Source organism: Silurus meridionalis, chromosome 6, assembly GCF_014805685.1.
Source record: "Silurus meridionalis isolate SWU-2019-XX chromosome 6, ASM1480568v1, whole genome shotgun sequence".
Lineage (NCBI taxonomy): Eukaryota > Metazoa > Chordata > Actinopteri > Siluriformes > Siluridae > Silurus > Silurus meridionalis.
In genome coordinates, this window is record NC_060889.1 from 3,991,950 (window position 1) to 4,014,190 (window position 22,241).

Sequence of the window (22,241 nt, forward strand, 5' to 3'; positions counted from 1 at the left end):
CGTTTGAGCTTTCTCTGAAACATGACGAGTTGGATGCTGTGGGGTTTTTTTGAGTGTGAAAAAAGAGAACAAAAAAACATGAGGCTGGTGTTTCTAGCATTTCCGCTGTGTCCTCGAAGGCCATCAGATCAGTCCGTTTTTTAATGTGCCTTTGGTGGAGTGTTTTTATTTTATTTACATCTTCCTTGAACATTTTCAGGAGAATGTTTCACAATTACCAAAACACAATGCCGTGTGTTTCTTTATGCACTTAGTATAGATTTCTTTACCCTGGAATTCAGCCAAAACACACACACACCTACTTTTTTTCCTCAGAGCAAAGAAGGATCCTCTGTACGAATCAAAGCCATCACTCGCTTCCCATTCCATCGACTTGGTTCTTCATCCCCTGCACGTCGAGAACGTAAAGGTAAAGATGTTGATGAAACGAAAACCGTGGTGCTATTAATGGTTCAGCATGACGTGAGGTTAAACACATTGACCCGAGGCCTCTAAATATATCCACAGTGATGCAGAAGCGTGAGAGCAGTGTAGCGTTACTGAGGTAAACAAATCGAAACGGTGACTCGTCAGGTAACTGATTTGGCAACAACAGGGCAAGAAATCTGTTCTCGACCATTGATCCCATTTTAATAAATAAGATTCTCAAGATTCTGGAACGTGCAACCCTGGTGCTTTTTTGCCCTGGCCTATCGGTTTACCCCAGGCTTATTTATGCTGAAGGTGTCTTCGATTCCAGTAAGGAAATGAGCAGACGGCGCTCGAGAATAAAAATATGACCATATCGTCATCCGCTGGCAGAGATCATAATGTTGTAAAAACAATCTGAAACATGGCATGTGCTTAAAATTCTTTTAGGACTTTTCATATTAAAAGCTGGTCAATTGTGTCTGGGTTTGAACCCAAGGTAGCTTTGCTAAGCTGCAATCGAAGCTAGCATGACAAAGTGTGAAAGTCTTTGTTCACAAATCTCAGTTGGTTAGGATTTCAGGGTCAGGGCACAGGGTCACCCATGTTTAAGCGCCCCAGGAGAAGCACCCCCTTGTAGGGGGGGTTTTAAACCTCGACATTCTGATCAGTAACCCAAAGTCTTTATTGTTGGGCAACTACTGGCCCTATACAGTTGAGTCAGAGAGACCAGTGCAATGAAACAGTCGGATTATAAAAAAGCTCTTGAAGCTTATCGCCACAAAGGTGTCCGAGACTAGCTTTTCCTTTGGGCATTATGTAGACCCTGGTCACAAACACACATTTCACACACAAGTCATGCCTCATACTAACTTATTTATAACTTTGAATAAATCTCAATTTTAAATTCTTATATGATGCACCAACATCATTTACTTCATATATTCCATGTTTGATAGCTCAGTGGTTAAAGCTTTGGCTTACTGATCGGAAGGTTGTGGCTTCAAGCCCGGGTATCACCAAGCTGCCACTCTTGGAGCCCTTGAGCAAGGCCCTTAACCCATACTGTTCCATGGGCTCTGTATCATGAGTGGCCCCCAGCTTCCTAACAATGCTGGGATATGTGAAGAAAGAGGTTCACTCTGCTGTAAAGTACATGGTACCAGTATAAAGTACCTTTCTTTATTTATTTATTTGTAGAAAAAATCTTTTCCAAACCCATGCGTGAATCACACACACATTATATGATAGCATGTGACCAAGGAGACTGCTGAGTTTTAAGGGGATATTGTTTCATTAACATGGTTCAGTTGAGGGCTTTTTCGACTAAACTGATTGCCTAACGCAAAGTCTGCAGTAATGCAGGAAAATTGTTATACTACTCCGCTCACATTTCCAGACCCAACATGCTCTGGTGAATTTAGCTTTTCCTTCCTGTTCCTCAGCAAGAAAAGTCAATGTAAGTGAGGACAACGTGGTGAAAAAGATCCTTTTTTTTTTGGCTTTCCTGGAAAACCTTTCTCAGTTGCAACTTTGTGGTCCTCTTTCATTCCACTCGAAGTAAAAATAAAGATTGGAACCGAACTGACAGCGTGATAACATCAGCAGCTGCTCTATGCCTCCTATCAGCCAAGGGCCTCGTGTGAGCAATAGTTACACACAAATGTGTGTGGCTCAGCATTATTGTCAGATGGCCACAGGCACAAAGGTTAAATGGAGGGGGAAAAAACATCCAACGGATCAGCTTGGGTAAGTGGTGGAACAGCTGTGCTATTATTACTCCCAGGGTAACTTTCCAAACTTGTAATTACTGGTAAGAAAGAGGCAACCAGCTCTACTCCCTCAGGAGAGTCTTAGTGTCTAGTGGGTGAGCTGATTACAGTACTGTGTATCACGTTGATTTTGCATTCTGCTTTTAGTACCAGTGTAATCAAACGCTTCAACCAGATCTAATTCTCAGGCTACAAGGTTTCGCCTTCCTTCACATGCCAAGGCATCAAAACTGTAGGAATTTCACTCGTAGACACCAGAACTCGACTGAAGGTGTAGATTAGATGGTTTAAAGATGATGGTTTACGACCAGACAGAAAGCTGGACTGGTCTTGAACTGGATTCTGATTAGTGGTGTTGAATCGGGCTCAGAACTGGCCAGAATGTTATCAAGCATTTTCCAGACAACAGTGTATTGAGTTTAAAAGGGTGGTTGGTTCAGGCAATTGGATAGACTATGTCATCTCTAATTCACCCTGAATCTCCATTGTCTAAATCAGGAAGACTTTTATTGCTTTGCCCTGGTACCCCTTTCATTGGCGCCGATTCAAAACCGGATCATTGCTTTACCAGTTCCTCAAGACTCAAGCCCACTTTTACTTGATATCATAATCTGGTTACATTTTTATTAACTTGAAATACAATTTAAATGTTTCCAAATCTAGCAAGTTTTCTTCATGCCCTGTATCATTTGCATTAGCTTCTTTCATCGTGACTGATTGTAAGCTCGAATGGTATCCCTACCATCCCGATTAAGCCACGGATGCAGAGAAAAATTCGGAAACATTCTCCTATTGTGTTAGGGTGAGCCCTTTACCACTAGGAAACTCAAATTGTTTCTGACAGACTGTCAAATCCAGGGCGATATCTGTGAAAATTTTGAAGCTGCCAGCTCACCCTAAACGATGTGTTGGAAAGTGCAGGGACCTCGACACCGACCTCAGCACCAAGAGAAGGGCTGAAAGTCATCAAGGATGTAGGAGAAAAGACGAGAGAAGCCTGACACCTTTGCAAGTAGCGAAGACTGCACCTTATACTGAGGTACAAAGGCTGCTGGCAGAAGGCAAAGCCTTCGGATAAAATATCGAAAAACAATCCCAAGCTTCCAGACATCCACCAGGCAACAAGCCAACTAAGTTAATCTCCAACTTCGGTAAGATCTGCTGAGTCCGTATAAAAAAAAAAAAATTATCTTGGACTGAGCCCAGTCGAAGCCCAAACCTGAACAACGATCCAAGGCCATTCCTCATGAAGGTCTACATTTACAAAAAATACATTCCTTACTGTATGGGTGTTTTCTTAAGAGTGAGGGGTACATTTGCTCCAGAAAATCAGAAGAAAAAATTAAAAAATGAGAACCATTGTTTTCAAAACCAGAATGCATGCCTGTGATTTTGCAGACTCAACACCAAACCCTGGTCAAGGCGTTGAGTCTGCAAAATCACAGGCATGCATTCTGGTTTTGAAAACAAATGTAATTTTTGCTCCTGATTTTCTTGGTCAGACCATTTTCCCGGGTGTAGGCATTGCCATTTTTGGCGTTCCCACTGACTTGTATCCTTAAAATAAGACACAGTTTGAGAATGAATTTATCTCCTTTCTTCGATACTTTTTCCACAGTTTTTCCTTTCACTCTATCGCTTGAGCTTTTTTTTATACTTTATCCTTGGTTTGGTGCATGACTTTATTATACTCTGCTGCAACGTTTAAAACGAACACACACTCTCTCCGTTCCCCCAAGCTCTGTTTCCTGCTTTTATGAGCCGACTGGCGATTTCTTTTTTTTCCTTGCTTTGTCGTTATTAGCGGAGCAGAACGAGAGTCCGCGGGGGAGCTTCCAAATGAATCACATCGACGTGCTGACTCAGACTCGGTATGCTCCAGTCCTCTTTATCAACGTGGCAGGATCGATGGAGTCATCCCAGTTTCGCACCAGGAGCACTGCATCACGCAAACTAAAACACCAGGCTACGTAGCTTACCGCTTTTTTGATCAGCGCACCATGCAGGCCCCCGCAACACCGTAGCGCTCTTTAGGAGTTGAGACGAAGCCAATAATCGCAACCATTGCACACTTCTCTCATCGGGGCAGCAGGGATCCTGTGTCCCTGAGGAAATGTACCAGAGCTACACTAACAGATTTTCCACTCCAGCTGGCTCATCATGTCTGAGTCAGGCTTCAGTGCACCTTTTCTTATGCAAACGCTATTTGCTAAAGGTAACTCGCGCTCAAACGACCTTGAAAAGTAACGGCACGTGGGTCACGGATGGGAAAAAAAACATTTCAGTTCACTTAAGAATGATTGCAGTTAAAAGTAGCAGGAAATGTAGGTGGCTGCTTATCCTGCAAAAGTTTGTACACCCCCAGGATGAAGGAATTCAATATAAATGAGAATTTTTTAGTAATTAAAAAATAATTCCTAATCATAATTAGGAAATCAAGAGGGACATGGAAAACATTATTGTATATTTACTTATTTTTATAGTGGCACATGTACTGTAGGTGGCTAAGCAGGCTTTGTCACCAACACACAATACCCTTATGGTGTGTGTGCGGTGTAGGAGGAGAGATCGTCGCCCACAGCAGGGAGTGACATGACCGCAGTTATCTCTGCCTCAGACAGATGGACCTTTCTGGAGGTTTATAAAGTCTCTATCTCTTTCCGTGCTCTTTGGATCACGGAGGCAGAAGGGGGGGTGTTAAGAGGCTTAAGATAAAACTGCTTTAAGGGCTTCTTGTGACCTAGAAATAGAGAGAGATTGAGAGAGAGGGAGAAAAAGAGATGTAGAGGAGAAGAATCAACATGACAGCACTTTTCCAGGATGAAGCCTTCACGAATGTGATGAGTGCGACAGAGCAAAGCCGTGTGTCCTTGATGGAAGCCGCGAGTGCGGAGGTCTGGAAGCGTGGAGTCGGTTGGTTTCTCATCCTCTGCTCTGTCACTTTACCTGACACGTTTCATCATCCCATCATGTCCCATCACGCCCTGTCTGCATGAAATAACACGCTGAACATCTTGTGTCCTTTCTCTTTAATGTCACCTATCATCTTCAGTGCCAGTGGGGCAATAGAGATATCCGGAAGCACTGACAGCACTTATATCCTCTCGGTCTTTATATCCTCTCGGTCTACACCCCCTGGTCGGATGCGCCAACGTGAGACGAATGATAACCAGGTTTAACAACCTTCTGTTAGGAAGGAAGTATGGAAAGAAGGAGTCTCCAGTGTCAGAGCTTTTGCAATCCAGGATGTTGGCTTGCATGCTTTCAGATTCCCGATATAAGAATTCCACTGGGGCAAAAGTCGACTCTTTCAAACATGGAAAATCCCAAATATGGAACCTTCCAGAAAGTGATGTGATGCTTTTTTTTTTACACTTTTTGATTGGCTAATTGTCAGTAAAAGGAGTTCTTTTTGTGGACATTTGACACCATTTGACTCCGGTCCTGTGCAGGAATGTTCTAAGCAAAAAAGATTTGAACTATACCGATCATCAGAAAGGGTTAAATTACGAGTATTTGGTGTTTGGCTGTAAAAAGAGGCTGGGGTACTTTTGCAAATAGATAGCGTTGTGAGGAAGAATGATGATCTAAAAATACCGAAACAAAACATCAAGACATCAGCCAGAAAGTCAAAGTGATCCTGAAGTTACCAAAAAAAAGCTGTAACAAAACACCTTAATGCCAACAATATGAAGGTCTTGAAGTGGTCTGTGGTGTTTCCAAGAGAGGAGACCTACAAATCTGGCTGAAATACACCAGTTACTGTTACAAATTTGAAAACCCGGGACAAGATTTGCCAAAAGATGAGGCAGATTCTTGCATGCAAAGATTTAGATTTTGTCACCCTAACCGATGGCAAGGCCGCGGAAACCTGTGAAGTGTGCGGGCTAAAAAAAGGTGTGACCTGGGAGCGATCCAGCAGCGACTTCAGGCCTCGTCTCCTGGCTCGCTCTGGCCATCTGTCTGCCATCTGTGGATGAGTGGAATATTACAGAATCATTTTTTGCAGAAAATCAAGCCTCTACGTTTGATTAAAAAAATAAATAAACCACACATTTCTCTCAGCCATAACAGTCCTTCTTGTTCTTGCGTCATGCCTACTTTCACACCGCCGCCTCACCATAAATAAATTGTACTGCGTAGCCAGACAGACAGACAGACTAAGGAATAAATAATCCAGCAAGAACCAGCGGCGTTCGGTTTATGCTACACAGAATAAAATAAAGACATAAAATAAAGATTTTGGGTGGAAAGTCTGGCTGCGAGAGTTCAACGACCTTTGAAGTGAAGCCTCCCAGAGGCTCAAAAGCTTAAAAGCAGCTGAAAAATCAGCTCTCGAATGCCTTCTTAAGAATATCTGTAATAAAAAGAAGCTATTGGGGACAAAGTGATGTGTACAATCAAACAGCAAAAAATGAATGACATTTCATTTGAATAAAAAAATGTGTGCTTTTTCCTTAAAAAAGCCTTCACATAACATACGTCACATATCATAAACTTGTGCTCCAGAACATCTGATCACATGCACATTATCAACTTGTGCTGTTAATATCATGAACAGCAGCTACGCTAATTTCTCTCCACTGCTTTTCTTTCTCTCCACATCCCGAGGCATCCTGAGGGTTGGCCAGCTCCAGTCACGTCCCACCTCATGAAAATGGACCTTTGAAGAAGTAGATGCCAAACTCGCAAACATCCCGAACCATCTAGAGATGTACCAGAGCCAATTGGATCCCACTACATGTATGGAGTTTTGACATTGGACCTCCTGGAGTGTTTAAAGGCTCTGGCATAGAGAAGCTGGTGCTGGATCTGTGATGATCACAAAAGTTGAGCTCAGTAGCTCCTAGTTTTATAACCATAAAGACTGTATAAGACTGTAGAAAGAACATTACTTATAATCTTATACTCCAGTGTTAATGTTAGTTCTCACTCTCCAGTGTTCTGTATTGTTGAAAGATTTATGATGAAACTCTCGATTTCACCCAAATAAGGATGGGTTCCCCTTTTGAGTCTGGTTCCTCTAAAGGTTTCTTACTCATCTAAGGAAGTTTTTCCTTGCCACAGTTGCCGCTTGCTCATCAGGGATAAATGCACAATGTTCACCTTGATGTTGATTTCTGTAAAGCTGCTTTGAGACAATGTCTGTTGTGAAAAGCGCTATAGAAATAAACTTGACTTGACTTGACTTAAACTCTTACAATTGTATAGAATGCTTTTGGATGCACTGGAATGAAATTTCCCTTTCAATTGAACAAGGAGACCCAAACCTGTTCCAGCATGACAATGCCCATGAGGACCTGTTTTCCATGGGTTGGAGTGGAGGATCAATGAATGGGAACTGAATGTTGAATAGGACGTCTGAAAAGCACATAGTCAGGTGTCCACAAACGTTTGTCTGTGTAGTGTATAGGGGTATTGAAAACTATATAATACTAATTTCAAAATGAACTGAGATCCGAACAAAAGAATGACCTCAGGTCCGAGATGTGGACTTGTCTCTGGCAGTCCAGCAACGGCAACTGTTGGAGAGATAATTGCGAAAGTTTAGTACATTTTGCGTCTGCCTACTCGAAGCCGCAAGAGCGCAGAGACGTCGCTGCTAATCTTCATGTCATTGTGTGGTGGGAGGATGCCTCGGAGCGGCTCATTAGCGACAATGCTAACGCAGGCGGCCTTGTAATCAAAGCTCTCTCTCCAGGGGAAGCTGAATCGAGCTCTTAATCATCATCTGTAATGAGGCTGCCGAGTTAAGCGACTCGTGCTGTTTATTGGATATGAAATGGAACTGGGAGTGGCGGGGGGTAGCAAACGGTGGTGTGATTTTCCTGCATTTTGTCACTAAAGTGATTCAAATGAAATCATTTCGACCTTTTGTACAACACATGTAATCCTAGTCTTGATAGAAGACTTATTAATGGGGATCAAAATCTCAATTGTGATTGGTCAGAAGGTTCTTGGAAGAATCAGCTGTACCTTTCAGAGCAGATGTACAGGATATATATGCTTTGCATAAGTAGGAAGATTTTTGAATGGCCGGCTATAGAGCTCTGACCTCAACCCTATTAAACACTATTTGGAATGAATGTGAACACTGACTGCACCTAAGGCCTCCTCACCTACATCAGTACCTGGACTTTAACACCCTTGTGGCGGAATGAGATCTCTACACTCTCTGCACACTCAAATCTAGTCGCACATCTTCCCAGGAGATATCCTCATATTTTTGTCTCTGAGATTCGGTTCAGTTTGCATTTTCTAGCCCAGATTTTTTTCACCCTGTTTCTACTGAAGAAAAATCTGTCCATTTAGGAGGTATTAATGAACTTAATAACTGTCCCAAAAATGCTTTGTTTGTCTATACTAGAAACAGATGTTTCCTGTGCTGTAAGCTTTCCACAAGGACGTCCAAGGTCATAGCCGAGAGCATGAATGTCGAATGGAGATGGTCGATCAAGCTTGGCTGGGCCAGAGGGATGAAATTGGGTCAGACCGGAACCGATGGCGCAAAGCAGCACGCTGTGACTCGCCCCAATTTCCATACTCCAAGCCCATCGCTTCGTGTATTAATATAGCTGATCTCCAGTAAGGCCTTGCGTGCACCATGTTTATCTGTGGAGCTACAGCTAAGCATGAATCCGAACACACACATTTTTCAGTATTAAACGTACAGTCATTAAATTAGAACAAGCATCAGGCAGATATTTTGAAAGTGCACTGGGGACCGTTTGGGGAATTTACACTCCGGCTTCATTTCGCACCCTTTCATCATCAGCGTTGTTGACGTCCTCACAGCGCAATCAGGAAGTACATCTCGGGTTACTCAGGGGAGCCCAGTTAGGAAGGATTGAACTGAGACAGTGTACATGTTTCTTGCAAGCAGATTCATATTTGAAGCAGTCTGCAGGCAGATTACTATATATATATATAATGAGAAAGTGAGAGAGGCATGATTGAGATGTTTTGGTCATGTGTAGGTGAGGGACATGTGGTATATCAGTAGTTGAATGCTCAGAATGGAGTCACTAGGCAGGAGGAAAAGATAAAGTCCAAAGAGATGGTTTATGTATGTATGTAAGGAGATTTTATTTGGCCACACTGTTGTAATAAAGTCAGATACAGATGTAAGTCAGGTGAGGAGGCCTGGGGTTCATTAGCTTTCACATTCAACCCAAAGGTGTCCAATAGAGTTCAGGTCAGAGCTTTAGAGCAGGAGATCTTCCAATCTGACCCATGGAAAGCAGATCTTCATGGAGCTGGCTCTGTGCACAGGTTCATTGTCATGCTGGAACAGGTTTGGGTCTCTTAGTTCAGTGAAGGGAAAATTTCATGCTACCACATTCAAAGATGTCCAGTATGATTGTGTGCCTCCAAGTTTGGGAATGAACGACATATGGCTAGAAAAGTCACACGTATATAAAAGTCCACAAAAGTGTATTTATATATAGATTTTTTTTTTAGAGACTTTTTTGTGGACCTTCTTCCATCCACTGAAGGATCATTAGGTGAGTAAGCGCCGAGCCTTAACCAGCTTCAAAAATTCTCTGCTCATTCTGCTGCCAATAGAAACTCTCTGACAACCTGGTGCAGATGAATAAATCATTAGCAGTGGGTGCGCTAGCTGTCAGTTCGACGGTTATGCAAGAACATCTGATGAGATGATGAGAGGGCTGTCAATAAAAAGAAAAAAGTAAAAAGAAAAATATCCCTTACATTCCTTCAAAAGGAATATGAGTGCCTGCCAGGGGTGCCATGTTTTTTTGCATTTATAAAGAGTAATGGGTAAGGCCGTTTTTTTTTTTTCTTTCAACTACCCGTGTGCATATTGTTCAGATATTACACTGACAAGGTCATGGTTATTAATGGACGTTCTACATTTGGTCTACATTTGCTGTAATAAAAACCTCCCATTCTTCTGGAAAGATGTTCCACCGGATTTTGAAGTGTGCTTGTGGAGATTTGTACGATCTCATTCACCCACAAGGGTGTCAGTAAAGTCTAACTTGAGAATTAGGAACCTTAGGTGGAGCAAAACAAAAGCAAAACCTTTACACGTTAGCGAAATCAGCACAGCAGAACCGAGGCAGTTTGATTTGCCGCCGCATTTCCCAGCAGCCTGTTGCTAGCAAGAGCATTGTGGTCATTACAGATTCTGTGTCATCATGACTAACATCTCCGTGACAGGATTTAATTTTCAGCGAAAAAAATTAATGCAGAAAAGTACAGATGGTTTGTACGAGCTGCCAGACAAGAGGACTAATGAGCGTTTCTGTCACAAATAGCAACTGTGGAGCTGAGGATTTCAGAGGCTGAACAAGGCCGAGGGATGTGCTGGCTTTATTTGAAAATATCCTGACACTCAATTATAATTATCAAGTAAAGCACCTTGTTCAAAGGGGACAAATTATGAGTTTCAGCCCAGGGTCAAATAGGCACGACTCTAATTTATGTTTTACATTTGAAAAAAAATAGTCCCCTTTTCTGGTGGAAAGGAAGACAGCAGTGAAGGCAGAGGCAACACTGGAAGGCGGAGTCTCCTTCTGGAAGTTTTTATGGAAACGAGCGCATTAACATCCACCACCACTGTTCGAAGATGCTGCAGTTACAGGAAGAAAATCAACACTTTTTGTCCAACACTGCAGGTTTTATAGACCGATCAGGACCCAGGCGGATGCCACCTTCCTCCTCCTGCTTCTTTTGCATCCCCTCGCCAGTACCTCATTAGCACCAGGAGGCAGGAGGCATGTCACTGGATTCAGGGATGAATAAAGAAAGTCGGGGACAGGTAGAGAGCGGTGTGTGGGTGGACCGCGGCGGACGAACTGATGGTCCGTGTGCAGGATTGTCAGGAATGCTCGCTCCTCGGTGACTCGCCGTGGCCTCTGGGGGTTTCCTGTACACCTTTTTGAGGACAATCGTACGCTGGCGAATGTATATGTCAAACGATAACTTACTGCAGACTTGTCGCATTACTTCACGTTTGCTGTGGGGCTCCCGCCGGGGCAACCAGTCCTCGTGTATATCGTTACAATGGAAACCATGCTATGGTATGTGATATGGGGGATTATGGTATATGGTATTTAGGGGTTATAGTATATGGTATATTGTATGGAGGGGTTAGGGTATATGGTATTAGGGTATGGAATATAGAACAGGATCTATGGTATATGGTGTATAGTATGGAAGGGTTATGCTATATCAATATATTATATACCATAACCTTGTAAAACATTTGTAGTTGCATTATTATCAGAGGCTAATAAAATGACATCTTCGGACCAATCAAGATGAAGAAATTTAAGAGTACCAAATTGTTTGGGGTGGTAGCTCAGTGGTTAAGATAATTGTAAGTCGCTCTGAATAAGTGCATCTGCCAAATGCTGTAAATGAAACAACCAGCATTATATGATGTCAGTATTTTATTTTATTAGTATAAAATATACCACAATCTATAAATATAGGCACGTCCATGTCCATGGAGTTGTTCATTCATTCCTCCAGCCGTTCCTCTGATACAGAGCCAGTTCATGGCCGGCCTGATAGAGAGCCATCACTCCTCAGAGCCGAGTTAAAGGGTCACACGCTGAGAGGAGCGATGGCCAATCAGAGGTAAATCGGCACCTCGCCACAGGGGAACGTGGGTAGTCGCAGCCTGACATGAGCGAGAGCTTAGGAAGTGACTCAGGAAGGCTGATATGTCACAACAACCGCAACAACTCGCTCCAAGTATGACACTCTGATACGAGTGCGGGGGGTGTTATCCTCATGTTTTTATTTAAAATCACACGAAAAAAGCGTGAGCCCAGTAACGGCAGAGCTGCACATCAGGTGTTTAACGACTGTTCATTTGGCAACGTTGGGGTTTGTGAATTATCTGAGCGCTCTGAGGCGAGTTTTTCATGGTGCTGTGGCAGATCCAGAAAGGGAAATGTGTTGCTGAAGCATCTGATCAGGCATGAGGAAGATGAAGGAGCTTGTTATTTAGACTTCATGCAGCTCTGTGGGAGAGCAAGCATATATGTTTGGTTTCCAGAAATAAGATTAAAGGAAGGTATTTTTGGTCCAGGTGGATTGGTGTGTATGCTGTGTGATCCTGTGTGTATGCTGAGTGTTAACCAATTTTCAGCAAACTATTTTTACAGAGAGTTTCTTAGTGCTGCATCGATGCTTTGAGCATCATCGTGTGATTCCACTATGTTTTTTTGTTTTTTAGCAATTCATAGTAGTTTATAAACAACAAGCAAAATAAACTTTTTCTCCAAAACTCTTGTAGTGCCTTCCAGTTCTACTTTAATTGACCAGATATCACCAAATCATCTTCATCATCAACTGTCCCATCTCAAGTTGTCTAATCTCGAATGGTCCAATTTCCACCTGTCCAAGCTTAACTATATCTACAGTCTCAAACTCTGTAAACTCAAACTGTTCAAGCTCAAACTGTCTAATCTTTAGCTGTCCAATCTCACACTCTTCAATTTCAAACTGTCCAATTTCCAACTGTGCAAACTCAAACCGCCTAATCTCAAACTATTCAATCTCAACCTGTCCAATCTTTTGCTGTCTAGTCACAAACTGTTCAATTTCAAACTGTCTAAACTCAAAATGTCCCATCTCAAGCTGTTCAATTTAATTCTTTCCAATCCTAAAATGTCCAATCGTAAATATCTCCAAACTCAAACTATGTAATCTCAAACTTTTCAATATCAAACTGTCCAATCTCACACTTTTCAATTTCAAACTGTCTAATCTTAAGATGTCCAATCTTAGGCTGTCTAAACAGTACCTTTTCCAATCGTAAAGTGTCCAATCTCTGATGAGGATATTCTTCTGAATGCTTCTGATATTCATTCTCATCCTTTTTTTTATTTTCTTTGGCTTTCTTGTGATCGTTGCAGCTCACGAGCCCAAACTGGCTGATTTTTGGGCTTAAGGTCCAAATTTGAGATGATTTACACTTAATTCTCGGGTAATGCTGTGAGCTCGCTGGAGGCCAGCCAGGGATCAAGCCGATTATGCCGACAACATTAAAAAAGCCCTCATTATTTCTGCCCTTATTCCCATGAGGGGTTTACCAAGCTTAAAATATATTCATATTTCCTCAAGGCAGGATAAAACGATAACACAGAGCAAACAAGGTTCGGGTTTCGTGGGCTCCATCAAGGACAAATGAATCATCATTTGTTTTGATCTCTGTGACATTTGATGTCAAGTCAATCAGGGTAATCATACAAGCAAGTGGATACCGATTTGATTCCCACTACTCATTTTAGCACTTGTTATTAACACTGGTATGGGAACCTTTTTCATGGTATGGATTCCACAAGGGGGAGGACACCAGACTTTGAGATACTGTTCCACCTTGACCTTCATTCTGCAAGTTTAATGTTTCACCACATCTACTGGATTCAGACATTTGGCTTTTGACATGAAGCTGTTGCCAAATTCTCGCTGAAATATATTTGGAAAATCCAAACCCATTAGAACACATGATGCTTTCCCCATTTTCCCATTCTCCCATTCCATTCCCAACTCAGTTCTTTTTTTTTCCAAAAATCTTTTTTTCTCTTCCAGTCACACCTCTTTCTCTCATTCTGTTGAGTTATATAGGCTCCTGACCAGTGACCAGTGTCTTGCTTCTCATCCAATCTGCCTGATTCATCTCAACGCCCTACCTCTGGATAAAGTTCTCTATTATAGGATAATACTCTGTGTGAATATAGGTCCACCTCAACAGCCTAAAAATCCATGCAATTTCTAAGCAACTCCAGAATTTAAGAATGGATTTGGACTGAAATTAATATCAACAGTCTACTACAATGGCTCAGGACCACAGTACCATCACTGAACGCCTCAACAGTGGTGGAATTATAGGTTTGGGGTCCCTTCTGAGTCTGGTTTCTCTCAAGGTTTCTGCTTCATGCCATCTTATTGTAGTTTTTCCTTGCAACAGTCGCCACTGGCTCAAACACAGTCTTCATTATTTCTGTAAAGCTGCTTTTTCAGACAATGTTCATTGTTTAAAGTGCTCTACAAGTAAAAACGAATTGAATTGTTGTCAAGTCGAACTCTTCTAGCCATTGACTTTGACTTCTCTCAGTAATTTAGCCCATTCAGCTTGGACTAATTCAGAGAATTAAACATTTATTACCTCAGTTTTTTGCTTTAGGTCACTTGAGGTATTTAAACACATTGTGGCTTTCCAAATAAATCCCACATCATGCGTTCTCATTTCTCAAGAACACCCCAATGGAAAAAAATTCTCTTACCCCTCCTTCTCCTTTACAAAAAAAAAACCTTGGCACATATCTGCATTACATCACAGAGGCATTCATCACAGAGGAATAGAAAACTATATCAGGTCAGTGCAGCACTGTTTGTGTGGAAAAAAAACCCACACATCGTGTACTTCAAGGAGACGACGGCCTCATGACCCAGTTAAAAGTGAACAAGGTGGCGTTGCAATAAACAACAGCAGTTTACTGTATAAACAAACACCTCCAAATCTGCTACTGGGGCTGAAACGACATTGCTTTCTGCCCTCTTTTCAATTCAATATGGATTACGTGGACGATTTTGCGAACCCCTCCATGATTCCGATTGATGTATATAGATAAACGCATGCTGCACTGAGTCTTCCAGTCTTCCATAGACGCTATGGATAACAGTCCTCCATAGTGATGTGCAAGCTGAAGTCTCTGAGATGCTGCAGAACAGAAATCCTTCAGAAGTAGCTTGCATTCAAAGCTGATAAAAGACCTCGTGTCCGGAACGTTCTGTTTCTCCGGAAACCTTAAATGCTCTCTTTTTTCTTTTTTTTTTCAGCCTAATGGCCTTGAAACTAATCCATATTTTACAGGCAATGGACCAATAATAAGAGGCTTCACCGCAATCACAATGCTGACAAAGTTTACTGTAAATGATTCTCATGGGTGTTGGGTTTAATCGATGTTTTGAGCAATTTTTGACCCAAACTATTTTTTATTATTATTATTTATTAAAAATCTCATTTATGTATTATTTGGATTGTATGTTACATTTATTTGTGATCTAATGTATTTTTAAATTTTTATTATTTAATATTAAAAGAAGTAATTAGTCATTAAAAAAAATCTAATTTAGCCAATCTGGTAAGTGTCCTGATCGAAACCCCGTCGTTTTTTTATTATTAAATTGCTGCTAGGGAATGATTGATCCATTTCAGGGATATTTTTTGACCACCACCGATATCTATCATTATAAAGCACATGCCAAAGAGGTGGCATCTAATCTCGTTCTGTACATCATGCAACGTTAGCAGAGGGCCAAGCGTATAATTACCTTCTTCGTTCTTGAGATCAGATTGGGTTGTTTTTTTTATCAAGGCAAAATTGTCTTAATAAAGTCTGTGACCTTGATCTAATCTAAGGGTCTGTGGTATACCTACTAAAAAAACTATACAAATCTAAATAATTATATCCTCTGCTGTCTGTCCAATCTCAGCACCTACTCTATATATACAACATTATTGGAACACCAGACTTTTCCAGCCATATGTGGTTCTTCCCCAAACGTTTTCTATGTGCTTTTGGAACATCTCATTCCACATTTAGGCCTCATTTGATGATTGCTTATTCTGCCACAAGGGTGTAGGTAAAGTCAGGTACTCATGTAGGTGAGGTGAGGAAGCCTGGGGTGCAGTTAGTGTGAAAAATTCATCCTAAAAGTGCTCAATAAGGTTGGAGCTCTATAGCAGTTCCACACTTCCAACCCATGGAAAGCATATCTTCATGAACCTGAGGAGAAATTTTCATGCCACCCCATCCGAAGACACTTGTGTGCCTCAGACTTTGTGGTAACAGTTTGGAGAAGAGCCACATAAGTCTATCTTTGATGAAATCTAGTTCATCTCATATTTTTTCAGCAGCTATTTGTAGCTGTCCTGCGAGTTTTATCGCCTTCCATGCTGCATGTGGCTTTTTGTCAAAAAATGTACCAAGCGAAATGAATTCATTTATCATCATTAAATTTTTTTGGATGCTCCGAAGTTCAATTTGGCCGTCGTTCGACGCAAATCTTAACGCTAACCGGATTTTCATATGCTGACGGTGCGTGTCTTCGGCTCGGCCTGGCTCAGCACAATCGCCTCGTCTCGCCCGGACGTCTAATTGGATGCCAAACAATTTCAAGGCACGGTGAAAGAGAGAGATGGTTTGGAATGGAAACGTATTGATTTTCTTCGATTTTCTTCTTTCTTTTGCTATCTCTCTCTCGCTCTCTTTCTTTCTCCTTCTTTTTGCATTCCGTTTTCACTTGACAAAGGCTTTTTTTCCCTCCTTACTCTTGCACTCGAGTCCACTTCAATCAATACCAATTTTTTTTTCTAGCGGACGTCTCGGACGCCTCGAACACTCATCAATCTCCCCATGTGAGCGTCACGTCGAGTCACTTTAAAGACCTCTGATGTCATCAAAACGAGTCCCAGTGCATTTCTGCCATCTTCCCTGATGAAAACCAGGTGCATTCTTTTTGCAAACCCATGCAACAGGAAGTTATTGTTTTGATTATTGGAACGCATGGATTGTGAAAAAAGAAATAGAGAAAAAAATTAGGACAGTAACATTTACATCATTGATGTAAAGTTTTTTTTTTTTTTAAGATTTTCCCAAAAGGCTGGTGAAAATAGTTTAAAATGTAAATGATTTGTAGGAGGGAAGGAATAAAAAGAGAAATGAAAAAAGAATATAGGAAAAAACCCTCATGCCGAACACTAGCAATTTTATTAAATAATTATTTTAAATAATATGTGAACCCGATCCTTACAGCAAACAAGCAAAAGTGTAAGTCATGGATTTCTTGTAAATATATACATATATAATATAGAATATTTATAAAAACAATTTGGAAATTGTATTTTTTTTACAAAAAAAATTTTCATGCTGCATCCAAAGACGTCCTATCAATTGTGTGCTTCCGACTTTGTGGTCACATTTTGGTAAAGAACCACATATGGGTTGAAAGTCAGGCGTCTCAATATGGCAGTTGGCCATGTGGTGTATGTATCAAATATTTGTATATATATTTTTATGTAATAATGAAATTTCATTATATGGGAAAACCCATCAGATGTTGCCGTGGATACATGTGATTGAGATACGGGTAAAAATTTACCGTATTTCAGCAAAGCAAAATTGTTCAAAAAGAAATTTCCTCGTCTTGATTGATTTATTTATTCCTTATTTCTCTTACATGAGTCATTTTCACCCCGATCCGTTTATTATAAGGTTGTGAACACAGCAGATAATTGACAGCCAGTTTATTGGTTCGATCCCGGGGTCGATTTTATGGGCCGTCCGGGGAATCACGTCTGTTCTGGGCCTCCGAATGACTTTTGACGTCTCCTCGAGGAAACGTCTCCTGCATCAGCACAATCCGATCCCGCCGCGCTCGACTCGATCCCGTCACTTCATTTCACGGCTTAATGAGAGCGCCGTGTTAATCCACTGACTCGACAGCGTTCGGCAGCTGCCATCGATCGCAGAGCTTCAGTAAGCGCACCGACCTGCGGCCGAGGTAGACGACGGCTGCACTGCGACAAAGTAAAGGAATTTGTCTTCGTAGCACCACGTTATCAAGGATCCTTTTTTCTGCTGCGATGTGTACGGCTAATCCTTACAGGGGGTCGATCACTAGGCTAATGCTACATGTTATGAGCTGCAATATGTACTAGCGATGCAATCTACATCATTTAACCCAAACCTGACATTCAGATGAACTTGAACTTCATTCATTGTACCGCATCAGAAATTTAAGGATTCAGATTTCCGCTTTGAAGCGGGATTAAACAAAAGTGAGTGCATTTCCTTTGTCATCTCAATCCCACTGTCCAGCCCTGTGAATTCGGCATGAATCAGAGAAAGTCATTTCAAGGCTAACCCCTAACATGAGGCTTGGAACTCGGTTTTGGAACAGGATGGGATAAAAGTAAATGCATCCCTGTCATGCCTTCCTTAATAAATGGTGTGAATTTGGAGAAAATCTGAGAAACTGAAATTTTCATTCCCCAAAAAAATCTAAAAGGGTTTTTTGGCCACCAAGTTTGCAGCGTTGAATCTGGGGATCAAGAGGAAGAAGAAAATGTATTTGGTTTAATCCTACTGGTTTCCAAAGCTTCTGATTTTCCGGTTCCATTCAGACACATTGTGATCAGTTTGATGGTTGATTTTTTTTTCCCCATTAAATAAACATTGATTTATCCTTTTATTTTTGCATGTTTTTTTACTGTTTATTGTGAAACTGTGAAATAGTAAGCTTTATCCCAAAGTCAGCTATGTTTTCCTCATAGTTGAAACTAGCTAAACTTCAATTCCTACCCAATCACAGCACTTTACTAGCATTAGCTAGATTGAATCTGATATAAATCCCCTATGGATATAATCAACGGTTTGTTAATGATAACGGAACAAAATAAGGATCCCCCTGTCCATCGACCGCGTTTATCTTCTGCCAAATTTAGCTGCTAGCAAGCTCTCTTCATATTACCTCAGCTACCAAACTAGTATAAGAGAGAACTAACATGTTTTTCCTCCAAGACACACAAAACCAGCCAATGAGATTTGTCACATGCATGACCTTAGAGATATACTAGTGTGGCTGTGATTGACAGGACGCAGAGAGAATCCTATGTTACGCCATTAGCATCAACATCTAATCGCGGTGTTTCTCTTTCCAACCTCTCAGGCCATTCAATTGTTTTATAACATGCAGCTCTTCAGCTCGGGCAACCCAAACGTCCATAGCGCTGAATCTGAACTTGAACATTACATCACCACAAATGGTAGGCTGTTAAGCAGTGGTCTGCTAATGCCCGTCGGCCGGCGCGCTTTACACCACTTCCTTGCTCTCAGAGGACGTCGGGCCGATTAAATATTCAAATCTGAGAGGAGCTTGGCGCCGAGGCAGAAAGAACTCGCCTTAGCATGAAAGGAAATTTAGCGGAAAGAAATATGACCCCTTCTATACGTACCGTCTAGAAGCGCTCTTGCAGCATCAACAGCCCCATTTGGCTAATTACACACGGAAAGCGCCATCACTCGGACATTGATGCAAACATGGCAGGCCTAATCAGCAAAGTGGACAAACGGAGATCCTCAAATCGGTGTTACGTTCTAGACGTGAGGTTTCGAGCCTGGGAATGTGTGAAAGTCATGACTCAGCCTTTTTGCACTGCAAAATATGATATGAGCAATTCGAGGGGAAAAGGTCAAAGAGCTTTTTTGGCACCGGGCTATAAATTCATTACTGTAATTGCATTACCTTCGACGCAGCGCATAAGCTTGTTTGTCAGGTCTGAATGTGTAGCTGACTCGCATAAATATGTACGAATTATCAGTGACACGTGTTAGCTCCTTGAGCGCTCACAAGCGAATCATCGTTAGCATGCTGGGGGCGAAGCTTGTGGACAGAACAGCGAGGAGGTACAACAATGACGATGAGCTATGTTGAAAAACAACCTGATTGCTGGATAGCAAAGATGTTTGCTGTAGCTTAGCGAAACTCCGCCAAATTCGAATAAAAGAATGGCTAGTTCAAGAAAATTCTCCACACACCCACAAGCTTGGTTGTTGATTATTTATTAGCAATCCTAGCCAAAGAATGAGCAGCGCTAAAGTCGCTTAAGGTTGTGGGAGGAAACATGAAGTTCAAGCAAATTTCACATTTAATAATCAGGCTCGGCGGCAGCGAGAGGATCTCAGACGACGGAAGCATTCCGTGATGGATCTGCACCTCGACACCCCGCCAGAACGTCCGCAAGCTACGTTCAGACACCTTGATGAAATGATCAATCAGCTGAAGAGTTTTTTGTTTCACCAGAGAACTCACACTTCTTCACGCTCGACAGGCTCTGACGTATTTACCAGAAACGTGGAATTTAATTAAGTGATAACTCCTTACTCTGCTCTTTTTGGCGGGTATTTTCTAAAGAAAATGTGTACTATATAAAAGTCACTGAAGGATTCCTAGTAGGCATGTGCATCTCCATAAATGAATCTGATTCGATATGTATCTCGATGCATAGCCAACGAAATGATCCATTAAAGATACATATAAAGCAGCTACTGATGCGATGCAATACGATTCACCTGTATTATGATGCAGTGCGATCCGATTTCCGTTCGATTTAACACAATGCGATTCAATATGGTACAGATAATTAGGTTCAGAGAGACTGTTTTAAGGAAGATGCAGCTCTACCTCTGCCATGTTAATCTATATTCTATGTGACTCTCAGGGCACGCCTGGGTCTCCGTAGTGTTTTGATCCGTCATTATCACATATCAGCAGCGATGCTGAGAGAACGGGCTCGAGAAATATAAAAGATTGTATCTGATGCACACCTTTTAAAATCAGCGCATCACATTGTTAATTTTTTATAGTGGGAATCGTTGAATCGTACCATCCCTAGTTCCTCGAGTTCAGGAAGTGAACTTTCCTAGATTTTGCCATATAAAGTAGGAAATTGCAGTACACATTTTCGTATAACTGAGCAGCCATAGGCTTATAAGGCCTTGCCCAGGAGTGGCAGGTTGATGTGGCTGGGATTTGAACTCATGACCTTAGAATCTAATATCCAAAGCCTTAAAAAAACTAAGTTAACCAACGTTCCAATACACTATATATACAAAAGCTTGTGGCCACCTGAATATAAGATTCGCCTGCACTTTTGAACATCCCATTTCACATGCAGACCCCATTGCTACATATAATAAGCTCCACTCTTCTGGGAAGATGTTCCCCTAGATTTTGTAGTGTGTTTGTGGAGATCTGTGGAGATTCATTTAGCAACAAGGGTGTTGGTAAAGTCAGGTACGAGCTTTGAGTTCTATAAAAGGAGATCTTCTACGCTTACCCATGTTAAGCATACGTTCATTGAGCAGGCTTTGCGCACAGGGGTTGTAGTTCAAGTTTAAAGACGTCCTAAAATTGTGTCCCTTCAAATCTGTGGTACATTTTTGTGAATGAACCACATATGGCTGTAATACTCAGGTCTCCCCAATTTTTTTTGTCCTTATGGTTAGCTATCGCCTCACGGGGGGATCCGCCATTTCTAACTAATCGCGGGTAAGTATTTCCTTCAATCTGCTTGTAAACTTGATGTTGTGTAAATGTGAATTTTTTCACATTAAGCTCAAGTGTACAGTACAAAAAAACAACAACAAAAAAAACAGCAGTTTTTCATCTTTTCTTTTTTTTTCCCCTGCGCTGGCTAATGTGTTTTGAGTGCTTATCCATAAAATATGAGTTGCGACCAGGGCTTCTGTGCACTGCCGCGTGCTGATTTATGAGCGTTCTCACCCCGAGCCGCTGCGAAGTCAATGCATGCAAATCAAATCTATAAACAGCACTCAGCTCGTGTTCATAAAACATCCTCCGATTATCGGGAGCGTTTCCAGCTGCACGCTTTTGTGTAAAGGGAACCAAGACGCAGGGCGAACGCCGGAGCCGTGCCACGTACATGTTCCATTACTTAGAGAAATTTCTGTACGCTGATTGTATTGAGGTAATTGAGGTAAAACAAAAAATAAACGCAATAATGTTACATAATAAAACACGATATAGTTTTGAAAGAATGTCCAGTTGCTGTGTAGAACGATGACATTGTATACAATGGTACGTGTTTCCTAAAACTAGTACAAATCAAGTGCAGGTATTTCAAGGTTTAACAGGGAAAATTTTTCCAAATGTTTTTGAACACCTGAAATTTCCATCCATATGTGGTTCTTCCCAAAACCGTTAGCACAAAGTTGGAAGCACACAAGTGTACAGGATGTCTTCGGATGCTACATGGAATTTTCCCTTCGCATGTACCCAAACCTGTTCCAGCATGACGATACCCCCGTGAATAAATCCAGCTCCGTGAAGATATGGTTTGCGTGGTTTGCAGAGGAAGATCATGAGTGGCCTGCTATAGAGGTCTGACTCTCCATTGAACACCATTGGATCTTCTCCCATTTTGCATTTATGGCATTTGCTTATCTGAGAGACTGAGCAGTTAAGAGTTAAGGGCCTTCCTTAAGGGCCCCC

General features: G+C 41.6%; 1 long non-coding RNA gene across 2 annotated transcripts in view; it reads right to left on the reverse strand.

The window, feature by feature from the left end:
* LOC124387645 overlaps nt 1-22,241 on the reverse strand; it is a 43,291-nt gene that overhangs the window by 6,039 nt on the left and 15,011 nt on the right. The window contains exon 3 of one of the 2 annotated variants that reach the window (XR_006926197.1): nt 17,023-17,740. The exons of the other annotated variant lie outside the window; for it this stretch is intronic. This is a non-coding gene — a long non-coding RNA (uncharacterized LOC124387645). Of the gene's footprint in view, nt 1-17,022; nt 17,741-22,241 lie in introns of those variants that run through there. 2 annotated transcript variants of the gene reach the window in all.